Here is a 14,928-nt window from a genome sequence, read left to right on the forward strand (position 1 = left end):
TTTGCTGGTCCGATAGAGCCTGGTGGAACCACTGAGACTATGGCTCCTAGCTGCCCTTCACGTCTGGAACTGAACCCACACCTGTGGCTTCCAACCAAACAAAAGACAGGCATATAAATTGAACATTTACTTAAGGTAGATATACTCCTATGGGAGAAAAATCATGGGAGAAAGAAGGGTTTATGCCCAGGGAATCTATCTATGTGAGAAGCAATCTTTAGCACAAGTCTTACCTTAGAGTTTTTTATAGATTGAATTATGAACCCAAAAAGATATGTTGAAGCCCTGACCCTTGGTACCCAGGAATGTGACCTTATTTGGAAATAGGGCCATCAAAGAGAATATCAGTTAATATGAGGTTATACTGGAGTAGTAGAGGTCCTAATCCAATATGAATGATGATCTTATAAAAGAAGAGAACACAGACATAGAAAGAAAACGGTCAGATAAAGACAGAGGCGGAGATGGAGTTATGCTACAGCTGTAAGCTAAGACACACCTGGGGCTACCAGAAGCTGGAAGAGTAAAGGAAGGCTCTTCCCCTACAGCCTTCAGAGAAAGCATGGCTAGGCTGACACTCTGTATTCAAACTTCTAACCTCTAGAACATTGACAGTACATTATGGGCATGTTAAGCCATGCACTTTGTTTTACTTTTATAGTAGCCCTAGGAATCTAATACAGAGCTGAACCAAGTTGAATATGACATAAGTAAAAATATATGTATACCAGGGTTAGCCTCAAGTGAGAAAATGTGACATTTCTGTTTATTCATTTCTTTAAAAAACCTTAAAACCTTCTTTGAGTTCCTGCAGGCTCTATCTCAGGTGCTGGAGAAAGAGTTACTTTAACACTCATTCATTCCTGGAAGAAGTTGGCACAGCTTATCTCTCCTTCCTTTAGGAAGAGCTAACAAGAACCCCAACTTAGGAAACAGCAAATAATGTAGCTATTCTGTGAAACACTTTTACAAATTGCATTTGCAATGTGCCTTTAAATCACAGGGAGCAGAGTGCACCTGTGATTTTAAAATATTCCTAGCAGTGTCCTCTAGATATGCTCCACCTTCAGCTACAAACATTCTGCTGGCAAATGCTATTCCAGTCACTCTATTTCCTTCCTCAACCCTTCTGTTTCTCTGCCCACACATTTCACGGAACTACCAGAAGCCACGAGGCAGGCAGCTGCCACAGAGTGTGGAGCAAAGATGAGAATTTTAACTTTTTGGGGTACAGTGCACATTTTTCAAATGGAAAGAAAAATAGCAATTCTGCCACTCACAGTGTAGACAAGAAGGGCAAATTCCATTCTTCCCCTCAGTTACAGGAAAGGGCAACTGTGGTCAGATCTTTTTTGTGTATCTGTGGTTCTAAAACATTTCCTTGAAAATATATTGGCAAAATCTTTCGGTCCTTTAATAAATCCTGAGAAAATGCCAAAAATCTGTAGAATGGGCTTAATGGAGCATGTTACACTCCCATAAGAGATGAGTTCTATGGTTATCATTTTTTCTCTAGGTATTTCTTCCCCAAATTCAAAATAAAAAATTATATCAGAATCTAATTAAAAACAATGCAAAACAGGGTGTATGTTGTTTAAGCCTAAGTAAATAAGTAGAGAAAGTACAAAGAAATGCACAAACCAAATTCATTATCTTAGTTACAGAGGAGAGGTGCAGCAATGCCATCAGGAGGGACACTTCTGTTGGGAGTTATTGTTTCGTATCTTAAGTCAGAGGCAGTGGCATATCAATGCTAACACTATTCATATCTTATGAATTTCTTAAACATATTTCATAGTGCATTTTTTTTTTTACCCTACTTTTTTTAATTCCATGCTCTAACCTTCTGTGTAGGTCATCTCATTACCTTATTGATGTTGTTGTTTTTGGCTGTCATTGATTTGGTCCAGCTCATGGCAACCACACGCACAAGAGAACAAAATGTTGCCTGGCTCTGCACTATCCCCATGATCAGTAGCAACTTTGACTTCTGGGATCCATAGCATTTTCATTTGCTGATTTTGAAAGTGTGTCACCAGGACTTTCTACTCTTAGCTTGGAAACTCTGCTGAAATATGTTCAGCATCATAGGAACATGCACACCTCCACTGACAGATAAGTCTACTGTCAAACCCAAGTCTCCCACAAGAGAGGGGAGAATTCTACCACCAAAACTCTAATGTACCTTGTTACCTCATTATACTCAAGGTAAAGAATCTGAGCCATGGAATAAGATAAGCATAGGTCAAAACCAAGTCTGCCAATTATTAGCTGAGAGACCCTAGGCAATATCCTTAGCCTTTCTAAGCACTGGTTTTATTCATCTGCAAAATATGCAGAAATAATAGTGCCTACTTCAAAGATGGTTGGGGAAAATCAGTACATGCAAGAACTTAGTACAGTGGCTAGCACATAGGAAGGACTCAATAAATGTTACCTACAGTCAATAATTATTCTTTCTTTTCTCGGTGGTCTGACTACTAATAATCCCTCAACTGTACCCTGCATTCATTGAGGATTTTCCCTTGCTGAAGCAACAAAGTATAAAGATAGGAGGGTTCATTAGAGGTAAGCCCCACTCTTTGAACCTATTTCTACATTCCCCAGTGTTCTAAAACACACATCAGCTTCAGAAAACAGTTTTGTTCTTCCTAGTTTCAGGAATTAGGAATGGATTGGCTCTTGTGCAACAGAAAGAGTTTAATTTTCCATAATTAGATGAAGATTTAATATATAAGTTAGACACCATAGCATATGTGGTTTTACCACAATTCTAGACCTGAACATTATGATATGATATGCCCACCTACCGTGCCTTCAATCAGCTACTCAATATCAATGACTTTAGCATCATAAACCAAGACACTTGTGGTGTAGCTGAAGCATAAAAGGCAACTGAAGAGTCCCACCTCAAGATGAATCAGCCCAGCATTTGCCAACACTGCCTGGCAGCAAAAATATCATCAGATATTCTTCCTACTGAAATGTCTCCCATGGAATAATGCAACCCCAACATACAATGGGATGCATTCAGTCCCTAACTTGCCATCTCTGCAGACATGCTGGCTGTTCTCCATGGACTGAGGATGGCTCTGTGTGAGACCAAAGAGGTAATTTCAGCAGCAGCAGCAATGGCTTGGCTAGTTGTTATCAACATTGCTCAGGGAACCACGAGGGTGGGAGATAATCCAGGAAAGGTTTCAAATCCTTTGCTAGTAACATAAAGACCACATCTGCTGCCTGACCACTGGCCATTGCCAATGAGCACAGCCAAGGCACATTCTATTTTTACTTGATTTTGTTCATTCTCCCAATGATGGTAAATCGACTTATATTAACTGTGGAAGGTTCATTCTCTAAACATTTATCTTCAAGATTTTTGTAAATAGTACATTTTCCTTTGGAGTCACCTCATGCAGGAGCAATCAGTAGTATGTCCTCCAGTTTCAGGATCTGGTTGATAAATGAAGAAGGCTTCTCTTTTGTCTTTTAGGTTGATTATCCCTGATCCTTAAGATAAACTGACTCAATTATTATCATTGACTTCAAGCACTTAGCCACAGTCCACACAAGTCAATCTCAGACTCTGTATTGGATCAGGTCCTCCTATTTGCTGGCACTTTATCCATCTAGGCTATGGTTCTGCACAGATTTCTGTTATGAAAGGTCCAAGTTCCTATTTAGGACTGCTATTTCCTGTTTGGCCTACATTTAGCAAATAGCAGGAACATCCTATCAGAATCTCTAGTATATCTGCCACATTTTTTATAAGAAATGCACCTGGATAGTTACCTCAAATTTATTATCTGGTCCTTCCAGACATCTAAAGACCTATCTCAGTTGTTCAGCTCTGAGACTATCTCTGCTGGGACCATGCTAATGAATAACGAGGAGCTAGTAGCTCATTACCAAAGGCAGCACTTCTCTTCATCAGAGCCTGACCTCAATACTATACCCTCAACTTCCCATTCCCACCCAATTGCATATTAACAAATCTCTCTTCCATCATTTAAACATTGATGTGAGTGAGTTCCAAGTCCAGAAGTCATCATTACTTTAAATGGCTTTGTATTAAGCATAATGTACTCGGAGCCAGGATGCCTTTTAATTACATAAAGACTGAGATTTTAGTATCAAGGACTTGCACTTTAAAAACAGCAAAAACAGTTTAGATGCAAAGAAATGAGGTGATTTGAAACACATGAAAGATAATTTAGATATCAAAATGAAATATACAATTCTATCTTTAAGTGTATCTTTATGTCTCTTTTGATGTAATATTTTTATTGCTTTTTTGGGGTGTGTCTGAGAATAATCTTGTTTTCTCCAAAAGTCCTACACAGGTAGTCTCTGGGTCATGAACATCCAATTTACATGCAACATAGTCATGAACCAACCCCTGTCAAGCTTATTATATTCCAAATTTGAGGTACATACAATGGTTCTTAATAATAAATAGACATTACTTTGCAAAGCATATCAAAATATTATTATTATTATATTATTATTTTAAAGATATTTTAGTATATCTGGAAGTATTTCTTTAATGTTTTTATGCATATAAAGGTATACTGTAAGTCAAACATTTAACTAACTGACTTTAGATAGGAACCATACCTAACTATTCCAACCTACATGCAAATTCAACTTAAAGACAGACTTAGGAATGGAACACATTAATGATCTGGGGGCTACCTGTATACAGAAAGATCTATGTTGGGCTCAGCTTTTGAACCTGGCATCAAACACACCATGAATGTAAATTTGTAAGTGTGCCAATTCTTTGAAAATTGACTTTAAAATAAAGTAAGTGACTGGGCTTAGCATAATGGCTGGCAAATAAAAATAAGAACACAGTACCTCTGCAGGAAGAATTTGAGCCACTTTATAATAAATTAAAATTTGCACTGTTTTCTATGAATGACCAAACAAGAGGGCAGAGATATTTTTCATGCACTAGCTATAGAAATTCTAGGTCTAGAAATAACTTGGAAAATAGAGTCAGGGACACTGACATACATTTCCCAAGAATAAAACAGAAAAATTCTAAAGGAACAGCATGTAACTAGCGAAACTGTTACCAAATACTTGATTCTAAAATTCTGCAGCATACCTGTTTACAAAAAAGAAAAAAAATAGAACAGAAATCTCTTTAAAAACAAAAAAGTGAAAAACAGAGTAAGAAATCTGGTTCATGCAATTCTTCTCTGGTAGCCATTTTGTTTCATACTCCAGTTTATAAAGTTAGTAATTCTGAAACAATAGAGATGGGATCAGGAATCTCCTTACTAATGAAACACTTTAAATGAGCTCCCTAAATACTTGTAACTAGCATTTAATTTATTTTTAATCAGGTGCTTATCATTTGTTAAATAAATTCCAAAGGCCCCAGGATTCCACAGCCCTTAGATAGGCTAATCTCCCATTGGGAAGCAACACATATTAAATAGTTGCTAAACCTTGGTAAATACACTTTTAATAATTAATTCTAGAAGTATTTAACTTGTAGTAATATACCAGATATTTCTGCAATATTGTAATCCATGGGATATTGCCGAGGGATTTCTCAGATTAACACATTTGGGTCTCTGAGTCCCATCTGTATACGTCTATCTGAATTAACAGCAGGTGATTCAACACATGGCTACCAGTCTCTGTGTGTCTGAGTGACCAATGATTTTATTACCGTATCAGTGAGATCAAATCAGTGAAATGCATCAGCTGAGGAAATGCTTAGTAAGGGATGAGACAGAAGGTGGCTTACAAGTCAACCCGGGTTTTTGAAAATGATAACTACTGAAAAGAAAAATTACTTTTCCTGTTGAGATGTGTAAATATTATGTAGATATTGTAACTCAATCTCTATGATGGATAGTGCCCAATTTTAAACATATTTCAGTAATGCCTTAATTTAATAGAATAGAAGATACACAAGATGTTGAAGGATCAAGGTGAGAATAAATTTTCTTGGACAGATGGTTTAGCCTTGTTCTCAAATCCATGTGATTGTTATACTTTGTGCTCCACAAAAAGGAGCTTTGCTTTCTTTCCTTTAAAAAATGTTGTGAATAACAACTTCGACACATTCTATGCAGCCTGTCTAGTTCCGTTTATCCTTCTCGAACATTATTAGTTGTTTTGTGTTTTTATTTACATTTTTTCCTTATTTATTGTAAATTGCAACTCATTCGCTGTATGTTCAATTGAAGTCCATCGTGACCTTTGTCTTAGGCAAGACAAGTCATTCCCTACCAGAAGGAACAGAGATGGAAGATTGACCAGCAGATGGTGCTACAGAGTAGGCAGCAACCTGGGGCTTAACTCATACTTGGAGCTCAAGGATTGCATAAAGATGCTCTTGAAAAGATCTTTAGTCTTCTAGCTAGTCAGTTCTCTCTTGAGTAAGGGAGTCTTCATCCTTCATCTTTAATCTGTCACCTTTCTTTTCATAAATATGTTCTTTGTAATCTTAAAATAGCGTGGCATGTCCCTTAACACCTTTCCCCAATCAGTTCCTTCAAGACATCATGGAATACCCACATAAACACGGACTGTGCATACAGTGCTTTCTCTCACGTAGAAGTATTCTGTTTCCTGCATTGGCTAAAGAAAGCACGCACCATTATGGCGTTTTAGTAGGGGTAGAAATCAAACATTTTCTGGAGCCATTATAGTCTAAAATGTTAATGCAGTTTACTTTTTAAAATGTGATCGATAGGTAGGGGGAAAGTGCCCATAAATTACTAAAGGCAAAAAAGCATTCTATTAGCACACAGTGGAATTTGCAATATTTGCTTGTCTGTGTTTTACTCGGGGGGAAGGGACATTTTTAATGAGCTAAAATATTGAGGATTTTTTTTAATACCTGTCTTGGTCTCTCTCAGTTCAAGAGGTATATTTTTAACATGAGTCATTTAAGAAATGTAATTCTAATGTAGTGTCGCTGTAGGTTTCAATTAACAGCCTACCTTTCTGACAGTCTTTACATTACATGTTTTATGAAATCATTAACTATTGTCATGTTTCTATTATGCTACTATTAGGAAATAAAGAGACTTATGTAAATAGAGATGTAAAAGAAATGTATGACAGCTACTGGGAGCAACATCTGTGCACTATCATACATGCTCACACTAATTTTCTAAAGATTGTTCCATTCATTATGGAGCATTGTTAGTTGCAGTGGCACAACCCTTATTTCCATGCATTTAGAGAATGAGGCAGAGAGTGGGTAAATGAGAGCCTAATCAATACCACTTTTCATTTTGCCTCTAATGTGCTGCCTTTCCCTTTCTTTTCCTCATGCACAAATCCAAAAAAGATCCTGACATTACAGTCATAAAATGTAATTCTTCTGCAGAAACACAGACAATAATGCTTTCTGTATTCAGGCGTATTGCATATTCTAATGGCATTTGGCTAAATTGAGTATGGATTTAACATCAAAGGCTTCATGAATTTTTCAAATGAGATATTAAAGTCAATATTTCAAGTGAAAGATATTTCAATTTAGTTGCATACACAACAATAAAAAACTTCTACAAGGTAGAGGTACTAGTGGCTGGAGCAGTATTAGTTCATTCAAGAAATTATTAGTTTATAAGAAAATCAAACACAAGGTTGTGATATGGCAACGACTCTGAATAAATTAGACTAACTGATATGCACTAGTGTACGTTATCTCTTCCAGGCTGAAGCAGTACACTTGCCACCGGCATGTTCAGGGCGCCTGGCAGATTTTTTTCAAAACTGTTGATTAGCATGAAGATTTGCATTGCCATTTCATAAATCTCCTTATTTTCATTTGTACAAGTGGAAGATTTCAGATATGTGGGAAACAAGCTGCTTCTCACCTTGCTCTTAAGTGGATTTACTTCAAGGTGTCAGTACCTAAAGTGGGTCGACACAATGATGCTGAATGTTGCCTTTCAGGCAGGATAGAAGATGCTCAAGTTCAGTGTCTGGGAAGACGCTGCAGGCGTGCTGAAGGCCCTCCACGTGGTGACATGTTGCCAATACTCTCAAGCAAAACATGCAAGTTTGGATGTATCAGGAGCATTTCTGCTGAAGAACTCAAAGCTGTCCACACATATTGTCTCATCAATCTAACTAAATACCCAATGAGGAAAGGAGTAGAATCATCATGCCCATTTTGCATATGTAAGGCACAAAACACAAAAGTGACTTGCTTTCCTGCAGGCCTATGCCCCATTAAGGAACGTTTTATGGAGAAGTTGGCACTAAACGTGGAACTGGACTTGCATTTGATGATTTCTAGAGAGGAGAGCTCAACACTGAAGTGATGTCCCTCCTCTAAGTCATGATACAACAGGTAGTCTGTTCTGGCTTACATTCTCCTTTTAGCTTTGTTCCACAGTCACACAGAAAGACATTAACTTGAATTTGCTGCATGTTATTGTTGCTGCTTTGTGCTGCAGAGTCATCTCTGACTCATAGCAACCTTATGCACAACAGAACGAAACACTGCCCGGTCCTGTGCCAGCCTCACCATCCTTACTATACCTGAGCCCATCGCTGCACTCACTGGGTTAATCCATCTTGTGGAGGGCCTTCCCGGTTTTATGAATTTGCTGCATAATGGTCTCCATATTACCTCTTTGTTTTGTACTATGACCTTACAGTGCCTTTTATCCAGTATTTTCAAGGCTTTCATCAGTTTAATCATGGGTTATCTCTCAACAGCAGATAGTCATTCCATTAATTCAGAGATACGTTAGGAAGTAAAAGTTAAACAGATCACAAAGCCACACCCACAAGGCTGGATTAATGCATGTGAAGGCCCTAAACACTGAGGATCTGTAGAGCCCCCTCTTCTTCTTACTTACTCATTTGAAAGGGATATGTGATTTATGTGTGTGTATATATATATATATATATACCAGTATAGGTAGTATACTACCAAGACACCTAGCATAGTGCCTAAGGCACTTGACTGCTAACCAGAAGGCTGGCGGTTCAAACCCACCAGCCACTCCTCGGAAGGAAGGTTGGGCAATCCTACTTCCGTAGTGATACTGCCTCGGAAACCCAAGGAGGGGTCGCTGTGAGTCGGGGCCGACTCGACGGCAAATAACAACAACACCACCACCACCAAGACACCTGGTGAGACAAGGAGTTTCAATTACACAGGAGGGGACTATAGGATGTGATATCAAGGAAGGTGTGAAAGAAGGCCTTGTAGCTTCAACAAGCTTGAGTGTGGGCACCCTCATGACCTGCATGAACTTTATTTCACATTCACATGAACTAGAGCTGGTATCACATTTGTTTAGTGCCCTGCCAGTTCCTCTCCACTATGGTGCTCACTTCTCCTTGTGTCCTGTCTGCTTGGCATCTATGGGTCTTTGCTTTGGACAACTGCTGTCCCTGCTGTATTGATGCCCTAATCATGTGCTTCCCTTGCCTATCAGATAACCCATCCCTGCATACACACCTGGAAGAAATGACCACTTCCAGATGAGGACATACAGCCCACCTTGCTGACCTGTATGCAAAACTCCCTTCCTATAGTTCATAGGTAAGTGAAGAATGTGACTGCACTCAGCTCTACTTCAGGAATGTTAACCCGTCTGCTACCAGTGCATTCTTTCTAGTGGCATCATTGTCAGAAGCCCTCACTTCTTAAACGATATGTCACTTTAAATGCCCAACTACCATGAAAGACATAAAGATTCATCCTGTAATTTGAGGGATGGTTCCTCATTTTTTAAAGAGGAAACAGCCTAACTTTTCAAATACACTGTAATGAAGAAGATGCACACACCACAAATGTGTTTTTTTGTTTGTTTGTTTGTTTTACAAGAACATAATATTAGGGCTGTCACTTTTTCAAAGGTGTGGAGGCCCTTAGGAGAATGTTTTTCAAGGGCTCACCACACATGTGTACCCCAAAATACTCACTTAACCTGTTGGAGTTATTTGGACTTACACGACAGGTCTTATTTTTCAACTGGATTGCAAAAACTGTATTTCAATTGTATCCAAATCCCAACCCTAACAACAACAACAACAACAAAAAGCCTCCAGAAGTAAAGATTGTTTCTTTTCTTCATTACATCTAAATGATTGGACTCATTTCAGTCTCAGTTCTCAAACCTCCCTTCCTCCCTCCCTCCCTGTCTTTATAAGGGACCCTATTATAGGGAGGAAAAACAAAATAGAACAAAGCTACAATTCAATGCTCATTTTAAGGTTTTCAGTTATAACAGTGCTCCTGGGCATGACTATTATATATTGGCTTCTTTGGGAAACTGTTGATCTTTTGATGTTTATCATTTCTTTATTTAAACTGTAAAAGGGAGCTTTGTGGAGAACTAGACTTTGTCTCTAACTAAGGCCTATATTAAATGCAGCCCAGGCCATGATTGAAAATGGAGCCTGCGGACTCAAAACTATTCCCTCACCGGCCCCTGCCCACATCATAAAAACCAGTGAGCTATTTGGCACCGCAGAAAAGAGATGGGAAAACGCGAGAACTAAAAGCCACGGCCCACCCGGTACCTAAGGGCCACGAATATAAACACAGAAGGAAGTGTTAGCTTAGCTCTAGAGGGTGGCAAGGGGAACATCAGAGGTTTATGTGATATTCAGTGTTCATATTCCTAAAAGAAAGTGCACATTTTAAAATTTTCACTGCACATCTGTGCATTGCTACATTTTTAAGGGCCTGCTAGGACTGGAATTACAGGAGATTTGAAGCTCACAACCGAGTAGCTCTGGCAAAGCTGCATGGGGGAGGAAGGCTACTGAAAATCATGGGGGGGCAGGGGGAAGGTGAGCCTCTGCCAAAGAGGAACATTAAAAAAGGGTTCTAGCCGAGGAAACTGTCAGCTTTATATATGGGAACTTGAGCTGGAAAAATTGGTAGTGCCACTGAACCTGAGCAGCAGCTGTGAAATCGGAATTTACTCCCTAATCTGAATTAACTAATCAAAACCAGGTCACTCCTCCATCTTCCCTCCACTACTCACAGCATTGCCCTGGGTTATTTTACAGGACCAATCGCATTTTGCAGAAAAATAAATAAAAAACAGCAAAAACAGAAATACAAAAGGTCAAAGTTTCCCCACAAGACCCCATGCACTTGAGATTTGTCAATGGAGGCATGAACATAGGTTCCTCAACCTTTCGTCTTTTCGTCTTTGTGGTGCATACAGGCAGCACACAAGAACAAGGTTACACCCTCATCAACGACTTACTCAAGAGTGATTTTCAAATGATGACTTCTGAGATCTAAGCTCAAAGGGAAGCTAAAAGGGAAGGACTGCATGAAGCAAAAGGCCTCCTGTGCTGGTCATTTTCAAAAATTCAGATTCTCGTCTAATTTCATACGCAAGCACTTCTTGATCAAGCACACGCATTTAACAAAATTGTCTGGGTAAATTATCTAAAGAAATACATTAAAGGGTATACACTAGCCAAAGCACGATTTGAAGCTCTTATTAACTGGTGATTATCTACACTGATCCACATTACCATTCAGTTGCAGATGTTACTGACATTAAGATGTATGATGCAGAGGCTGGAGAAAGAGCCCATTTAAGACAGGTGAATACTTAATAGTAATTCAACATACGCGGCACAAAATGTCTTTCACGGGAGTTCAAGGATTTTCTCTTTTTTCTCTTTGCAATTTTATATGAACGTTTAAAAATAAAATGAGAAATGAAACTCCATTTGGTAGCCATTTGACTTGCTCAAGTTTAATGGCCATTTAAAACTTTGCAATTTATCATGTTAGGCTTTTTTCTCATCTGATTTTATTTATTTATTTATTTAACTTCTTTTCTGAATCCTCATGGAAGATGCACATTTTAAGTATGCAGATAAAATTTATCTGACAGAGAGAGGTTGTTTATCTTTAGGTTTGGATGATTCTATGGCTGACACTGCAACAGTTAACTAGCTGCCCACTGGATACAGGGCAGACCCTTTTGTGCCTATAAGACCTACTCTGCTATTCAGCTGCTGCATGTTACAGAAGGACTCACTGCCTCTATCTCTATCTCTCTTCCATCCTCCACTGTGTAGGACAGAGTAAATATAGAAATTATTCTATATGTTTTCAAGTGCAACAAAACATGCAAAACATCCTTAGAGATGTTTTGCTTAAGATGATTTTTAAGAAAGAAAATCTAGATATCCCAGTAAAAAATAAAGTGATTCACAGGGAAGCAATTGGAAACTTTGGAGAATGACTCAGATCATCAAGTTAATGTCTTCCGTGTACAAATGTCAATTGATCACTTATTTTATATACAAGTTATTTTTCCATAGACTGTGTAATTCAGAAGTTGTAAAAGTGACAAAGTTTCCCTCAGAAACTCTATCCTCCCTTCTGCCCAGTTCTGATTTTAAATGCACAACTATCTCAGATCTCCTGTGCCCATACCACGGCTTGCCAGAGCCCCTCCCTCTAAAATCCAGACTAAATAGGGTCTCCCAGCTCAACTTCTCTATAGATCCTATTCCGCTTGACTTTTTACTGTCCTGTATTTTATGCCCCATCCCCAAATCTTGCTCTTGGTACAACTGATTGGAAGTAATATATTAAAGTCCAATAATGGCTGAATGTAGACCAGCCGATATTTCTTTTTCAACAATTGCCCGCTGTGCCTTTACCCAAAGGAGTAGGTCATGGGTGACTATACAAGCAACAAAGGCAGTGGGAAGTATATTTTGTCTAAGGAAGTTTTTTGCACAATTTTTTTCTCCCCAATCACAGAGCATAAGCATAACTACTCTGATCCTGTAAACATACACATATGGGTATTCATAGTTTTCATTCTCATATTTGGAAATATATGTGTATTTCTAGTTATTGTTGTACATAAACAGAAATTTTACAGTTTTTAAGAGAATCTATATTATAAAATACCCAATACACTTAAACACAGAGTTTCCAATATTTTCTTTGTTTCCGTCAGGCAAAATGCAGAGTAAGTAATGACTTCTTTCCAGGTCAAAGAAAATATGAGTCCCAAGGGGTCTGAGTTGTCTCAAGTCAATGATTCTCACATAGTACTCAGAGAAGCAGTAAGTTTCCTCTGAGGCTTCCAAGGAGAGGAGACTTTGGGAAGATGTAGAGGTTGAGTTGAAAGGAGGGCTTGCCCTTTTGACATTCTTCCCTAGCTAAGCAACTCTACTTGGATTGATCTTATATAAGTATATGAAAGAGTGTGCCCATAGGCAGGTCCTCTCTACTTAAACAGAGAGTATTGACCTTTCTCTGGAGAAAATGGTATTGAGGAGATAAAGACCAACTCTGTGGACACACCCAAAGGGAAAGAAGACCCTTTTAACTGAACCATCATCCTTGTGTAGTTGGAGTCTTCAGAAAGTTTCTCTATCCTTGGCTAATGTTTCTGCCAGGGACCTTTTGAACCTGACTTGGAAGTACACCTAGAAGCAAAGGTTCTCAACAAGGTTCATCACTAGAATTTCAATAATAGAAATGAATGAATAGAGGTTTCCAGTTTATTTTACTTCCCTTGGTGACAGGATTCTTAGTGGATATTTATTTTACTTCCCAAAGGGATAGCATCAAATTTGTCCAATTAATAGATAGTGAAATTTATTTCTCTTTTATAATTGGAGCAGCTGCAGTGTGAGAAAGCTAAGAAACATCCTTGTAAAAATATGACTAGGAAGAAGTTTTAGCCCAAATTTCTAAACTTTGAGCTGCTAAGCTGTTAAGAATTACCCCAGCCAACAGGGTCAGACATGCATTACATATTTGTGGCAGAGGAAATCATGACATACTTTACAGGGTCCTTTCCTACTATACAGAAGACAGAATGTAATAAAAATATAGTTAGGATCAAGTAAACACAATAGCCCAGACTGACAGTAAGTACTTTCTAAAGCCAAGCATGTCTCATATGGTATAGTCCATCATCAATTCAACGTACATTTTGCCTTCCTCACTGCTGAGTTGTTAAGCTAAATACCTCAAACTCTGAGAGTTTGAAAGAGATAATACAAACATAAAATAATAATAAGGAGGATAAAATAATAATAACAAATGTGCTCTCACTTTGTCAGAATCTGAGAAATTTCCATTTTGCAAAGGATTTCACACTTCCTACATCTCTGTATAACATATGGTATGTTCAAGTAGAAGTTAATTAAAGTTCATAGTTGACTGTTGATTCATGCCTATTTCAGAGCAGAGTAGCATGAAAAGGTGCTCACACAAGCTTGGAGCTACCTGTGATACCAGGCAGTCCTCCCATTAAACTGATACATGCAATCAATTACATTTCAAATTTGAAATTACATCAAAAGTACAGAAAGAAAGAGCTGCTAGTGGATTACTGAACGGTGCATGTTCAATGAAAAGCTTCTTTGGTTCTATAGTTAAGAAAATATTTTATCTCCTTATCTCCCTCTCTAATGAAGACAAAGGTCTGGTAGAACATTAAGGACGCAGTGCTTTCCTTATGAAGGTGGTTATGTGTGACAGGAGGCACTCTCTGTCACCAGGTTGCTGTATCACCACCAAAGAATGCTCCTGTAGAAGTGATGGTACTTAAAATACAGTAATTACTGTTACAGTGCGCACAAAACAACGTGAGAACTGTATCTGGAGCAATACGTGGTACCACGAATCAAGAAACAGCTGTAATTTTGGCTTTAAATATGTTTATGAGCATTCTGAATGGTTTAAGCTTGCTGTGTACCATACGATTTTAATTTTCTGTATGGATATAAGGGGGCAATGAAATGCTGACTTTTGATATAATAATCTTTCAGATTTTGAAGAAACTATAGGAGGCCAGTCAGTCCTCAAGCCTGCTCTCTTAAATCTCCACTTATAAATTTCTCGGTGGTGGATGTAAGGAAAAAAAAAATTACACCTCATGCTATATAGTACGTCTTACATCTCAGATTTGAATGAACTCTTTC

This window comes from Orycteropus afer, unplaced genomic scaffold, assembly GCF_000298275.1.
Source record: "Orycteropus afer afer isolate SDZICR_OR568_19922 unplaced genomic scaffold, OryAfe1.0 scaffold00152, whole genome shotgun sequence".
Lineage (NCBI taxonomy): Eukaryota > Metazoa > Chordata > Mammalia > Tubulidentata > Orycteropodidae > Orycteropus > Orycteropus afer.